Genomic DNA, 16,233 nt, shown 5'->3' with positions numbered 1-16,233 from the left:
TCTTGTTTTCAGCTCAGGTCATAATCTCGGGGTCCTGGGATTGAGCCCCATGTTGGGCTCTTGCTCAACAATGTGCCTGCCTGAGGATTCTCTCTCCCTCTGCCCCTCCCCCACCACGTGCATGCGTGTGTATGTGTGTGTGTGTGCGCACAAGTGCTCTCTCTCTCAAAAAAATAAATAAATCTTTTTAAAAAGAAGAGAATTGATGACTCAGAGATGAATTTTTTTGTGGATCTTGATATATAATACTAAAGCACTTTATAAAAGTGATGTTTCAGTTCATATTTGCACTAAGGATTTATGAATGTATATACTATAATATATACATATATACTATGTTAATCAGGATTCTTAGTTGCAAACTAAGGAATTTGTTGGTGCAGAGAGTAAGTCTTGGAGACTCAACACAATGAAGGATATCCATGCCACACTGTAGGGCTGTTCCAGAAAAGATTGTCGTCATCAGGAGATACCACCACAGCTCATCTGCTGAGTCTGGGCAATGGCTGATGCCAGAAACTGCTGCCTTCAAAGCTGGACACTCTGCTATCATCGCCAACAGGAAATGAATTCTGTGCGTCATCTGCTTCCTCCTATTTCCCTCTTCTATATCAGATTCCCAATTGGATGTATTTGTGGGTTATATGTTGACATCCCTGTTGCAAAGGAACTTGGGAAAATGAGTTGTATCTTTTTTCCTTTAGAGACACAATTCATAATTTGATAACTTTTCCAAATATAAGAAGTTTGTTCAAAAGATACTGGCGGCCACCAACATGAGATATGTCTGCCTCCCCTTCTATAGCTGTGAATGTTAGATAATTAAATTGTTTTTGCTGACTAGTTATAAAACATTTCTTTTTAAAAAATTTATCTGATTACTATTTAAATTTCTTTTCACATTTCTACATGCCAGTTTTATATCCACTCACAGACTCTATCAGTCCATCTTCTTCATCAATTAGAAATATTAGAAATATTTCTACCAGAAATCTCTGTGAGATTATTAATATATTTCCTGTAGCTGTGTAGAAACTTCATTATCCTGTAGAGATAAAACTTAGTTGTCAACATTTTTATCTTTCGACATCTAAATGTCATAATCATTTCTATGCTGGGTGAAAGCCAGGTAGGCTCAATCTGTCTGGTCTTTGTGTCCCTTTGTTGCCATGATATCGTTTATTCTAAGAGGTAGCTAGTCTCTTGAGACTTATCCCCAGAGTACTCCTGGTAACTCAAAAAAGGGAAGAAAAAAGTGAATCTAAAACAGCAATATTTGTTTTGTGCCTTTGTACATATCATATCATGACTCTAGTTATGTAAGGAGGCATGAGAATATTATGCCTGTAAGTGGCTGAAATTCTCGTGTCTCAGGCGGTATTTTTTGAACAAGAGAGATGGACATGACCTTGACATCTTTCTCCTGGTTTCATCACGGATTGATGAGACAGGCAAGGGAAATATTTATTCTTTATGTCTAATCTTTCATCCAAAGGATGATTAGTTTACAAACATGGATCTCAAACTGAACCAAAACCCTAATTCTACACTCTAGAAATGGCCATTTTACATGTACGAGATAAGCAGCTAAGGTATTTTATTAAGGTTATAAATACTTTACCGTCAGTGTTGTAAATTGGATATTTCTCAGTTTTGACCTTTATTATTACTATCTCATATGCCCTTTATACCGAATTGTACAACCGTCAAGTCACATTTTCAAGAGCCAGGGCATTAGGCAGCATTCTTTGGAGCACTAGGCCGTGCTCTTTTCTCCTCCACCAATAAAAGTACAAAAAGTGCAGGTTATCTCATAGACCATTGGGCAAATGCCTAAATCCTTCTGGATCAATCTGCCCACACTTCTGATGCACAGGGATTTGCCCTTGCTAATGCTGCCTGTGATTATAAATATCTATGGTAGCACTTTGATGGATGAATGGCACTTTCTACTTCCTGGTGAATTGTGTGCTCCCATGGATAATAAAAATAAATACAACCAAGATTATTGCATTTCAGACAAGGGGTGGTAGAGCACCGAGCAACCAATCAAAAGTATCTAAAGCACCAAATTATGCCCCTGAGGAGTCATCTTGCATATCCTTGGTTCTGTTTCCATGGTAGTAAGGATTGCTTGGGATATTCAAAGGCAATTTAAATGCATTTAGGCCACAGCTTACAAGGGGATAATCTTAGAAAAATCAGAAGTGAGTAAACATTAACAGCTAGTAAGAGAAGCAGTATTAAAAACCATACTCCATCTTGCTTGCTTTTTTATTTAGTGAAAAGTAAAAAATTTTTGACATCTGGAAATTATGTCTGCTTCTAACTTGGTCTTGGGATGACTCATTTCAAGAAAGTGCCACAATTTCCATATGCTAGAACACAGTAATTTGAAGCTGCTTGTTTTTTTAATTTAATTTTTAGGCTCAAAGGTATGAATTTGCATTATTCTCCCCAAGCCAGCCTCAGGCACAGACGGATTTCCAACCCCCGCCCCCCCCATCTGAAAATACAACTCCTGACATGTCAGTATTGCAGGTTCATTTCTTTCTTTCTTCTTTCTTTCTTTCTTTCTTTCTTTCTTTCTTTCTTTCTTTCTTTCTTTCTTCTTTCTTTCTTTCTTTCTTCTTTTTTTTTTTTTTTTTGTAGATTTTATTTATTCATGAGAGACACAGAGAGAGAGAGGCAGGAACATAGGCAGAGGGAGAAGCAGGTTCCCTGTGAGGAGCCTGGTGTGGGACGCAGGACCTGAGTCAAAGGTGGATGTTCAACCGCTGAGCCACTCAGGTGCCCCGCAGATTCATTTCTTTCTTTCTTTTCTTTTCTTTTCTTTTTTTTTTTTAAGATTTTATTTACTTATTTATGAGAGACACAAAGAGAGAGGCAGAGACATAGGTACAGAGAAGCAGGCTCCCTGTGGGGACCTTGATGCAGGACTCCATCCCAGGACCCCTGGATCACGCCCTGAGCCAAAGGCAGACGCTCAACTGCTGAGCCACCCAGGCAGCCTGCAGATTCATTTCTTTAAGCTCTGATGATTTTCAGTCTTTCAGAGTCTCCAGGGGGAATTCAAAGGCCACTTGGAAAAGGAAGCTGAGATTGGCATCTTAAATATCACCAGTTGTGATCTGCTAACACCCTGGTAGGCACTTGAAAAGGATGCTCAAGATAAAGGAAGAAGGAATCAAAAGAAGGAAGTGCAGGTAGGAAAGACAAAATGCCTATTTCTTAATTTTCCCCTAGGGCTTTGCTTGATTTCAAAAATGAGACAACAGCCTCCCGAGGCTTTATTTATTTTACAATTTTGTTTAACAAATACTTGTGTAGTACTTGCTAGGCCTTAGACACCATTCCATGCACTTTATGAATACTAGCTCCTGTTGTTCCTCATGGCTACCTTAAAAAGGCACGTTTGATTATTTCCAGCAGAAAGATGAGGAAACAAGCACACATGGTGAAGTGTCCCAAGGGTCCCCAAGAACAAGTAAGTGGAGAGCTGAGATTTTTAGTTCCAACTCCAGATATGTCCCAGAGTCTCTGCTCTTAACCATTCCACACAACTTGTATACGAACCACAAAGTTTTTCAACTCTCTTTGAAAGCTTTGGCATTAGGGGCTGATGGAGGAGGAGAAAGGTCAGTTTAATGGAACAGCTAGCCCTCAGAATTCAGCTTTCAGAAGGAGAATATATAATGTGTACAGAAAACTCAGGAGACAAGAGCCTTTTTTTTTTTAAGAGTCTTGAAATCTAATTCCTTAGTTGGCTTTGCTAGCATTTGGAGAGCTATAGCAACTCCTGCCTGCCCTATTTATCTTTGAATGGAGATTTTGATGTTGATCAGATAAGAATCAAATTTTCATATAAAAAAAAAGGTTGAACTCCCCCAAGGGGCAATTGGGCATTAGCTTGATAGCCTGTGAAGGAAACCACTTTTTGTTCATTTGAAAGCAGAGAATAGTCCCATGGGAGAAAAAAAAAGGGGGGGGGGGATTTGAAGTATTGTGTGGAATCTGAAACTTCTCTTAGCATCATGGGAATCATCTTGGTCTTTGCTGTGAAGGTGGCATGACCCCCTCTCTATGAGAGATGTGAATTATTCACCATTTCCAACTGTACAATTGCTTCATTATGTCCACACCCACATTTTTCTGTTTACAGCCAAAGAAAGGCCCATTGTTGATGCCAAATAACTACCTGGAAACCAGCATATCATAATTCACCTAAAATATCTTAGACTTTTCTGGGGAACATTGTATTTTATTTGACTCTGGAAAGCATTTTCAATCATCCTTTACTTAAGAATATAGTATTAAATCTTTCTAGGTATTTTAAAATGACCTAGATATTTAAATGTGTTAAATCTTTGAAAGAATTGCAAATAATCTTTCCCAACCCTCAAAAGGTGTGTTTTACTTTTTAAAATGTTATGTGTCTTTGCATGTTAGTAGTTTATTCACAAAAACCTGGGTTTCTGGCCTTTGAGAGCTACAGGACACTGAAGTGGCTGTAAGCCATTGTTCAGAGACCAGTGCATTCCAATATCTCAATGGAGAGTGATTTTGGTCCCCCGGGGGACATTTCTTTGGCTGTTAACAGAGAACCGGTGGTGGGATGTTTTTACAGGCATTTAGTGGGTTGTGGATAGAGCACCGCTAAAGATCATACAATGTGCCAGATAGGTCCCTATGACAAAGAATTCTCTAGACCACAGTGTTAATAGCGCTGAGATTGAGAAACACTGAAATAGAGATTTTCCAAATCTTATTTGTAGGACTTTTTACATAGGCCTTTTATTTTATGTTACTTGCCTTATAAGCCCCCTGTAGGCACAGCTAGTCAGTCCATCTTGAAATTTACCAGCTTGTGATTGGGTGCCCAGGACCAGCAGGAACTCAATATTCACAGAGGGTCAAAGAAGCATTTCAGGGCTTAAGCTTCCAAACCATATTAAAAACAATTATTATTATTAAATTATTAAAAACAATTTTGTGAGCTTGCTCAAGAGCCTAACTTTCACTTTATAGCTTAGAAAAAATATTTGAAAAGTTCTGGTCTTGGAATGAACTTTTGGCATGTACCTGTTTGAAAATTGGGTACCGCCCCAATTGCATTCCTCAGTTCACATCCCTGGGATAACAGATGTGTCTGCATTGTTCAATTTCACACTCTGTAGCTCCTGGGAACACTAAAGAATAATCACTAGTAGTGGGATGTTCTGTCTGCAGAGTGCAAAGTATCATGGAGTGGGGGTGTGATGATGGGCTTTGGATCCAAGTGTCCTCACTTTCGTGGTCTTCCTGGCTCTAATCATCAGTACATTCATCTGAAGACACCAATTTTTAAAGATTTGTTTGAATGACATCAAGTGGTTTATCCAAATCCTGTGCTCCAGTGTCTGGCACATAGTAGATGTTCAGTACGTGCTAATTCTCTTCTTCCTACCCTATTTTTCTTGGAGAGAACACTTCCCTTCCTCTCCCAGCCCATCAAAATGAAATGACCACCCATTTCACATGGAGCTTTGTGTTCCCTCTGGGTAGATGCAGACCTCAGGGGGTGACCAACGGGCTTGATGAGCAGACTGTAGTTTATGCAACACAGACTCAAACTGGCATTCCTGTTTGGCTAATGAAGTGTGGGTTGGGTTTCGGGTCCCACCTGCCCCTTGGCTAGCACCCTGTGCAGAGGACAATTAAACTATTGTATACATTCTCCTTTTTAGAACTGCCCTGACTGCAAAGAGCACACATTTTCCTTTGCCCCTGATTCTGTGAGCTAGCACAGCTGGGTCAAAGCCTAAGGGTAGGCTTTCAGAGGCAGACCTGTCTCATCTCTGTGTTTGATAGGTATGAGGCAGGCGACTGCTCAGCAAGCCTTGCCTAACTTCCAGGGTCTAGAAATCTACACTGGAGGGGATGGAATAGGAAGCCTGATTTTGGCTCCTAAGGCCACATGGCACTCTCTGACTCTTAACTCTGTTGCTCTGTAGATGAAAGAGGTAAGACTAGCATTTCAGAAACTCCAAGAACATATTATTAATCCATGAATCCATTTTTACATTTATTACACAGATGTTTTTCGACATGTTCATATGACAGGTGCGATGCTAGAGCTTGGGGGTAAAACTTTGAATCAGACACAGTCCCTCCTCGAAAAATACCCATACCCCAGTGGGGAAGAGAAAACAAGTCACAACAGCACTGTAACTCTTTAATAGAGGCACATGTGGGGGGCTCTGGAAACATGTGACCAGATCAAGAAGTTAAGTCAACCTGAGAGGAGCAGAAAAATCCAGGCTCTTCTCAGAAGTGACCTCCGAACTGAGTCTTGAAGGCAGAGAAGGAATCTTTTAAGTATGTGAGGAGGTGAGCAGGAGAAGGGCATCTAGAGTGATGTTCAAATGTCTGACTTGGACAACTAGGTGAATAATGGTGGCTGTAATTAGGAAATAGGCAGGAGAGAAAGGAGTTCTAGACATGGTGCTTGGAAATGATGGCCTGTGTGTCACCTGGAGGCTGTCTAATAACTGGGTGGATAGGGCAGCCCAGGTGGCTCAGCGGTTTAGTGCCGCCTTTAGCCCAGGGTGTGATCCTAGAGACCTGGGATCGAGTCCCGTCTGGCTCCCTGCATGGAGCCTGCTTCTCCCTCTGCCTGTGTCTCTGCCTCTCTCTCTCTCTCTCTCTGTGTGTGTGTCTCTCATCAATAAATAAATAAAATCTTTTTAAAAAATAGCTGGGTGGATATAGGAGTTTGGAAGGAAGACAAAAAGAGAAAAGGACAGTAGTTTTTTAAAACTTTTTAGAAAGATTTTATTTATTTATTCATGAGAGACACAGAGGCAGAGACATAGGCAGAGGGAGAAGCAGGCTCCCTGTGGGAAGCCTGCTGTGGGTCTCTATCTCAGGATCCTGGGATCACAACCTGAGCCAAAGGCAGATGCTCAACCTCTGAGCCACCCAAAACCATGTTTTTATTGAAAACCTAATATATGCCAGATACTGGGTTAAGTGATTTACATGCTTTATTTCACCCCATTTTTGTCAGGCTCTCTGAGTAACATATTATTGTCTCCACCTTACAGACAAGGAAAGCGAGGACTTTTCAAAGCCGCACAATAGCAGAGCTGCAGCTTGAATCCAAGGTGTCTATGCCAAACCCTGTGTTCTTTCTAGGATCTTTGGGGGAGTTAGGAGTCTCTGTGTTGGGAGTCTCTAACCCAGAAATGATGGTTCATTCCGTTTCTGCATTTGTCTTATGAAGATTGCATCCAGGTGTTCTTGTCATGGTAATTTATGGCATACAGTTTAATTTATATTAGATATTCCTCTTTTTTTCTTTTTTAAAAATTTCTTTCTTTTTGCTTTGTAAATGCTACTTAAGTATTAATATCTTTTTTTTTTAAGTGGAGGCCAATAAGGAGCTTGAACTCCTGACTGTGAGATCAAGACCTGAGCTGAGATCAAGAGTCAGATGCTTAACAAGATGAGTCAAGTAGTAATATCTTTTAATGACTCTTTATTTTTTTTCTTATCTTAGAAGTCAAAATTTGGGCTACATTTCAGTCAGTTTTAATGCTACTACTATGTCAGGTATCAGGTATAACAGTTTGCTGGATGACTCCCAACCAACCACAATTTAATCTGCTCAGGTAGGAACATACCATTTTCATAGCAGGAGAAGCGATCATTACAGTTGACTAAACTCAGCTTACATTTTGTCTCAAGAAGATAAAAAGTTTATCCCATGAGCCAGAATTAGCACACACATTAGAAGAACTGCAGCTGGTGATGTCACAAAGAAAGCATTTACTTGAGTTTATTTTTGAGGTTGCCAAAGTAGGAAACCAGTCCCCATGTGCTCAGATGAGAATTCATTTTCTCTCTCCCCTCTACCTTTTTGTCTCTCTGACATTTTCTTTCTTTGTTGTTAATATATGAGAATTCATTTTTTAAACTTATGATTCTCAAAACTAGAAAATTAAGCCCTTTTTCTCGAGGAACTTTTTATCTCACCATATTAGTAGGTATGGAGGGATATCTAGACAGCTCCGATGTCCTAGTTTCCATTAGTTTTTCATTGATGTTAAGAAAAAATATCAAAAATCCTATTTTAAAAATCATTTGGTGGTTATTTATTTATTGAGTAATAAACAGATCATCCAGTAGAGGGCAGTGCTAACTTATTCATGGATGGCTTCAATGAACGATGCAAAATTTGGTATATAATAAAAGCCTTAAAAAATGTTTTTAATTGTAGTTAAGACACAATGTTATATTAATTACAAGTGTACAACATAGTGATTGTATAAATCTATCTCTTATGCTATGCTCACAAGTGTAGCTGCCATGTCACCATATACAGTGCTATTACAATACTGTTCACCATATTCCCTAACCTTTGTCTTTTATTCCTGTGACTTGTTCACTCCGTAAGTGGAAGTCTGTACCCCCCCCCCCTTCATCCACTTTACCCATACCCCTTCCCTTCATCCACTTTACCCATACCCCTTCCCCACACTCCTCTGGCAACCATCAGTTTGTTCTCTGTAGTTATGGGTCTGTTTCAGATTTTTATTTTTTTATTTTGTTTAAAAAAAATTTGTTTTTAAAGGAAGCCTCTGACAGACAGCATTCATCAAACATGACTTTGTTACCAAAGAGAAGCATGGTCATCAGCTTTGTTGTCAGAACATCCAGGTTTCTGTGCTGTCTCAGCCCAGGCACTGATGAAAAGGTACCTTTCTGAGTGCTGAGCCAAGACTAGGATAGTATGGGCACTATGTCCCACACTCCCAGGCCCAGGGCCCATTAATGTTCCTTTATAGACTTAGCTATGGGGCTTGTGCTGGGGAAGATGATTCAGAGTACCATCTTGTCCCTACTGGTCCTTAGGCTGGTCTGTGGCTCCCATGAAGAGAAAGGTTTGAGGCTCGTAGGGTCTAGTGGAGTTACACAAGCTTTGTGAAGCTGATGGAAGAGTATAATACATAAGGCATAGGGGAGGGAAGAGACTCTTCGGGAAACCAGTGACTATCCCACAGAATGGAAATCTTGGAGACAAAAGTCTTGACACCTAACTTGATGTTCTTGCAATGGTGGGTGGAAGCAGTGAGGTTTCCACAATTGATTCCGTAGGAGTCAGTCATGAACAAGTGGGAATAGAGGCAAAAGATGAGGATAGATGATTTGAGGTTGTTGCTGACATTCTGCTTTGTAAGTACATGTGAATTTCCTCTTTGGGGACACTCAACTATAGATGGGAGACATCATTTTTTAAATGATGTCATATCTTTTAAATTGAGATATAATTGAGATATTATATTAGTTTCTAGTGCACAGTGTAATGATTTGACATTTGTATATACTGCAAAATGACCGTTGCAGTAAGCGTAGTTAACATCCATCACCATATAAGATTACAAATTTTGCGTGTGATAGTAACTTTTAAGACCTACTCTCTTACCAATGTTCAAATACACAATGCAGTATTATTTATTATAGTCACTATAGTCGCTATATGTTACAACTCTGTGACATTTATTTTATAGCTGGAAGTTTGTACCTTTTGTGAAAGTAGTTTCACTCATTTTGCTCACCTCACAGCCCATGCCTCTGGCATCATCAATCTGTTCTCTGTATCTATGAATTGGCTTTTTTTTTAAAGATTCCACATATAAGTAAGATCACATGGTATTTGCATTTCTCTGTCATATTTCACTTAGCATAATGCCCTCAAGTTCCACACACATTGTCACAATGGCAAGACTTCATTCCTTTCATGAATGTTCTATTATATGTGTATAACACATTTTCTTGATCCATTTATCCATCTATGGACGCTTAGGTTGCTTCCCAGGCTTGGCTATTACAAATAATGCTGCAATGAACATTGAAATGCATTGATCTTTTCAAGTTAGTGGTTTTGTTTCCTTTGGATGAATACTCAGAAGTGGAATTGCTGGATCATATGGTAGTTCTATTGCATTTTTTTTTTAGGTATTTCCATACTATATTCCATATTGGCTACGCTGCCTTACATACAACCAACAATGCGCAAGGGTTCCCTTTTCTCCACATCCTTATCAACACATTTTTTGCCTTTTTGATAATAGCCATTCTAACAGATGTGAGATTATAGCTCATTGTGGTTTGATTTGTATTTCCCTGATGTTTAGTGATGTCGTGCACCTCTTCATGTACATGTTGATTACCTGTAAGTCTTCTTTGGAAATGTCTATTCAGATCCTCTGCCCATTTTTAATTGGATTGTTTGTTTTGTTTTGTTGCTATTGAGTTGTATACGTTCCTCATGTATTTTGGATATTGTCCCCTTATCAGGTAATACAATAGGCAGATGGTTTTTCCCATTCTGTTATGTTGCCTTTCATTTGTTAATGGTTTTCTTTGCTGTGCAAAAGAATTTTAGTTTGATGTAGTCTCACTTGTTTATTTCTGCTTTGTTGTTTGCTTCTAGTATCAAATCCAAAAAAATCATTGCCAAGGCCCATGTCAAGGAGCTTACTGCTTGTTTTCTTCATGCAGTTTTATGATTTTAGGTCTTACATTCTTTAATCCATTTTGAGTTAATTTTTGTGTATGGTATAAGATAGTGGTTCAGTTTTATTCGTTTGCCTGTAGCTGTCCAATTTTCCTGACATTAATTAAAGAGACTGTCCCTTCCCTATTGTATATTCTTGGCTCTTTTGTCATAAATTAATTGATCATATATGTGTGAGTTTTTTTCTGGGTTCTCTTCTGTTCTATTGATCTGTGTGTCTGTTTTTATGCCAATGCCTTATTGTTTTGTTTAAAATGGCTTTGTAATATAGTTTGAAGTCAGGAAGCATGATGTCTCGAGCTTTGTTCTTTTTCTCAAAATTGCTTTGGCTATTTGGAGTCTCTTGTGGTTCCACACAAATTTTAGGATTGTTTGTTCCATTTCTGTGAAAAATGACATTGCAATTTTGATGGGGAAATTCTTCTACTTTATCAGATGTTTCTTTTATAATACTTTCTCCTTGTCTGTAGCTTGTCTTTTCATTCTCTTGACCCGGTCTTTGCAGAGCAGATATTCATTTTTTTGCATATGAATGTTCAGTTGTTCTATATCATTTGTTGAAAAGATTGTTTTTGCTCCATTTTATTTCCTTTGCCCTTTTGCTAAAGATCAGTTGACTATTTTTGTGTAGGTCTACTTACAAGCTCTCTATTCTGTTCCATTAATTTATTTGTGTATTCTTTCACCAATACCACATTATTTTTTTAAAGATTTTATTTATTTATTCATAGACACACACACAGAGAGGCAGAGACACAGGCAGAGGGAGAAGCAGGCTCCATGCAGGGAGCCCGATGTGGGACTCAATCCCGGGTCTCCAGGATCACACCCCAGGCTGCAGGCGGCGCCAAACCGCTGCACCACCGGGGCTGCCCAATACCACATTATCTTGATTTCTGTGGCTTTATAGTAAGTCTTAAAGTCAAGTAGTATCAACTTGTCCTTCATCTCCAGCTTTGTCCTTCATCAATATTAGGGTGTCTATTCTGGGCTTTTGCCTCTCCATATTCACTTTAGACTCAGTTTGTCACTTTCCCCAAAATAACTTGCTGGAATTTTTATTGGAATTACATTGAATCTATAGATCAGTTGGGAAGAATTGACACCTTGTTGAGGGTGTTTCTGGAAGAGATTAGTATTTCAATCAGTAGACTGTGTAAGGTCACCCCTCACCATTATGGGTGTGCATGATCCAATTCATTCAAAAAAGCAGAAGAAGGGCACATTTATTCTCTGCTTGAGCTGGGACATCCATCTTCTCCTGCCCTAAGACATCAGTGCTCCTGGTTCTTGGGTATTTGGTCTTGGGTGGTGACTTACACCATCAGCTCCTTTGGTTCTCAAACCTTCAGACTTGGAGCCAATTACATCACTGGTTTTTCTGGTTCTCCCTCTTACATACAGCAGATCATGGGACTTCTTGGTCTCTCTGATTGTATGAGCCAACTCCTATAATAGATATCTTACACACATACCCATAACTTTTGGTTCTGTTTCTCTATGGCAGGTCATGGGACTTCTTGGTCTCTCTCATTGTATGAGTCAACTACTATAATAGATCTCTTACACACATACCCATAGCTTTTGGTTCTGTTTCTCTGGAGCCCAAATACACTCTTCTCTCTTAGCATATCAATATACTTTTTAAAAAACTTTTTTTAAGTGATTGCCCTAGAATTTGCATTGTACATTTATAATCAATCCAAGCAAACCCCAACACTATTTGGCTTTCCAGGTAGTGCAAGCATCTTATAACAAATTATTCCTACTTTAAAATAATTACAGATTTACAGAAAGTTGCAAAAATGGTACAGAGAAGTCCGTGTACTCTTCACTCCATGTTCCCCACTGGTAACATTTTACATAATTTTAGGACAGAAACAGAACCAGGAAATGGTTATCAGCACAATTCATAGACCTTATTAAAATTTCACCAGCTTCACATATATGCATCTGTGTGTAGGTGTGTGTGCCTGTGCATATAGTACTAGGCAATTTTATCACTTATGTAGATTTGAGTAACAACCACCACTGACTGTAACGGTTATTACCAAATGTAAGGGGAAGTTTGAAATGAGACATTTTGTGAGAGAGAAGGAGGAAGGGACAGAGACAGAGAAGGAGAGGGAGAGGGGGAGAGAGTGAATTAAGTCTAAGAGACTCAAGATCTTGTGGAAATCAGCTATCTAAAAAGACGATCAATTCAATGATATGCAAGGACTACATGTGGCCAACAGTGCAGTGAAATCTTCTCATTGAGGAATCCCTTAAGATTACTAAAGATAAGGAAACAATTTATATGAGACACAAAGACACAAAACTATTCTGGTAAGACCAGATCTGCCTGCAAGAATATCAGAATAGTACACAATAGCCAGAATGCATATATAATGAGTCCAGGCAAGCAGATGCAGAGGAATGCGAGAATATTTCCCTTCATCAGAGAAGAGATCAAGGGGCACGTGTCCACCAAGGTTGGGCTGTACAATTTCTCTACAGGGACACTGGGGGCTTTTGGGGTCAGACAATTCTCTGTTGGGCATGCTTTTATAGGCTGCCCAGATCTTTAGCACTTCTGGCCCTTGGCCACCTGACACCAGGAAAACAAAATACGTTCAACAAAATAAGTATCTAGAGGTTGTGATAATAACCCCAAGCAAGAAGCACAAACCCATTCTTCTTGTCAGAAGAATAATCTTCTCCCCCCACTTCCTCGAGGCTGTGTTTCCACTCAAAGGATCTTTCTTTTTTGTTGTTGTTTTGTTTTTTTCCCCAGAGACAGCCAATAATGGGAGATCTGGATTTTTTTTGGATCTGGATTTTTAAAGTTATTTTTATACGTGCTTTTATTATGGAAAGTGACCGTTTTCTTACACGTGACTGACTTCCATCTCTGCTGGTCTATCCTGAGTAGGCCTGAGCTCATACCACCAAAAAGTGAACAGTACTGAAAGGAAAGAAGGGGTTACCATTCTATCACAGCTGAAATTTAAAAATAAGGGTACAAATTATACAAAAGGCCTTGGTTGGGATTTTATTAAAGTATTTTAATGACACTCAGGGAAGATTGATTTGTTAAATTCTAGCAACGCTTATTCTATCAACTTGAGTTAAGAACTACAAGGAGGTTTAACTTTTAAGAAAAGGAGAGTTCAATTCAATGTGGGCTTATCCTTTGTTGTATTAACACTAAGCTAAGTACTGTAGACTCTTCAAAAGAAGTACTAGCTTTGGTACTTGATCTCAAGAAACTTAGTTTCATTGGGGTAATAATTTATTAACCCTGAAAATAGAGATATTAGATATAGTTCCCATCAGAAGTAATTATAAAAAGAGGTGAGCCTAGGGAAGAGGTGTTTATGACTCCTGAGAGGCACAAAAATCTTTCTAGAGGAGGATAGGAGTGGGGAGCTGGGGTAGAGGTTTGCAACAGGGTTGGAAAGGGAGAAGGAAGGCTGTTTAAGGAAACTTAATTATTGCAGGTAATAGTCAACACATTTCAAGACAAAAGAGAGCAGAAGCTTGTTAAGCAAGACTGAAGAAATAAAATGTTGAGGAAGGGAGCCATTGTCTCTCTCACTTTCATCACTGTTTTAAAGTTACAGGCCAAGTAACAGCCTTTGACACCAGAGCATAAGAGGTATTCTAGGAATTAGAGAGGATGGACGTACTATTGCATCAACACCTATGACATTCTCCATTAGACTGTCTATGGTTCTCAGCCATGACCTAATTTCTATGTACTCTAACTAGGTTCCTAGGGGTCTTGTGGATCAAAAACCCTTATTTTTATAGTCTTAATTTTAACACATGTAGGTGTTTAGAAGGAAGTAATTAAATGTTTTGAAGCTCCTTTCTAGTGGAAATGAATCAAGAATAATATCTTGGTATTTTGTGCAATTAGTGCTGTTTTGATTATATTCTCTGTTTTTATTCTGCTGTTTCCTTTGGGAGGTAAATCACAGCGTGGGAACAGGGATATTTAGCACCCAACTAAAATTTGCTTTGCCAAAACAGATAGTTCGGCTAAGAGTAAACTTGTGTGCTATCAGAAGCACATTGTAAAGCACTGAAATACGGCATGTGGCATTAGTCTTTTTTTCTCTAACTGTGCAAGGACTCTGTCCTCAGGGGCCATGGCCTTGGCTCATGGGAACTTGTGTGATGGCCACTTTACATCAGCACTGTCCTGGCTTCATGAAAAGAAACGGAAATGTGAGTAGAGGGAGCAGTCGAATGTTCTTTCTAAGTGGGAATGAAGAAGGGGTTGAATGGAGAGTGCTTCTTTTTTGACTCTGGCAGTCATTTAAGTTTCTCTGTTCATAATGGAAATAATGAGCTGGTATTTGAATCTACTTTTTAAAATTATTGGAATTTTATAAAATGATTGAAATTGTCCCTGAATGAACTAATCCAGCAGAGGCTGGGGTTCCACTGTTCTGCCCATTGTCCCCTATGGGCCTCTGAGGAGTCCCTTCTTTTGTTTATTCATCTGTCTTTTATCTGCTTTGAGCACTCTGGCTCCAGTTTTGAGATAAATTCTGCTCAAAATAGCAAGAGGCAATCCTGATGGATGCTACTGCATTAAGAACTTGCTGAGTATCTTCACCAGAGGCAGCAGATTCTGAGGCTGGATTTTTCTCACTGGTGAATAAAACAAATGAGGATAATTAGGCACTGCAAAGATACTCGCTGTCACAGTTGTTTTTCTGAGCATAGTGACTGCTTCTTTAAACATCTAATTGAATTCCAAAACGAATTATGCTTCCATTCAGGTAAAATGAAATTTATAATGTTGAAATTTGTATATTAAACTATTTTTTTAAAGATTCTATTTATTTATTCATGATAGTCATACGGGGGGCAGAGACAGAGAAGCAGGCTCCACCAGGATCGCACCCTGGGCCAAAGGCAGGCGCTAAACCGCTGCGCCATCCAGGGATCTGAATCTATTGTTATTTATAATCTGCTAGTGAGGTTAAATGACCCTGTGGTTTTATTAAAGTTTGTGTATTAGTCACAGTTTTCCATAAAAACAGCTCTGTTCCCCTTTCACCCTCCCCAGAGCTGGAGTTTGTGATGGAGAATCCAGAGACACATCCATTGAATGGTCTGGCTTGGGACACTAAATCTAATTCAATCCTTAATTTTACAGAAGGGGACCCAGGCTCAGAGGAAACTCTTGAAATTTTTTCACAGGAGTGAGATTCAGTGTGGTATTTTTAAGCACCATAGTTTAAAAGTCATTTATCATAAGACAAAACCAATATTGCAAAGGTAAACTAAAGAGGGCAGCTCTTGAGCAATATTATATCAAGTTATAGTTGAGGTAAACAATCGATCAAAATCTAAGTTTAGCTAGTGTACATATTCCTTGGAGAATGAGATCCCTATCAGTACAGGATCTGATACATCACAATTTAAACACTCTTACCGCTTTCACAAGCAAGGGCAATTCTATACGACCAGAATATAGCAGTTTATAAACAAAGTCCCTGTCTTTCAGGTTGGACTCTAAGAAACGATAATTATAGTGGAGAAAATAAATAATCATTAATAATGACAATTCTCATAGTTATCAAAGAATGAATATAATCATTGCGTACGAACTACTGTGCCCTTCACTGGCATTTTATTTAAACTTCCCTATTCTTTGTAGCTACCTAAAGATA

The sequence above is a fragment of the Canis lupus genome, chromosome 8, assembly GCF_003254725.2.
Source record: "Canis lupus dingo isolate Sandy chromosome 8, ASM325472v2, whole genome shotgun sequence".
NCBI classification, from domain to species: Eukaryota; Metazoa; Chordata; class Mammalia; order Carnivora; family Canidae; genus Canis; species Canis lupus.
This window is presented reverse-complemented; position numbering follows the sequence as displayed.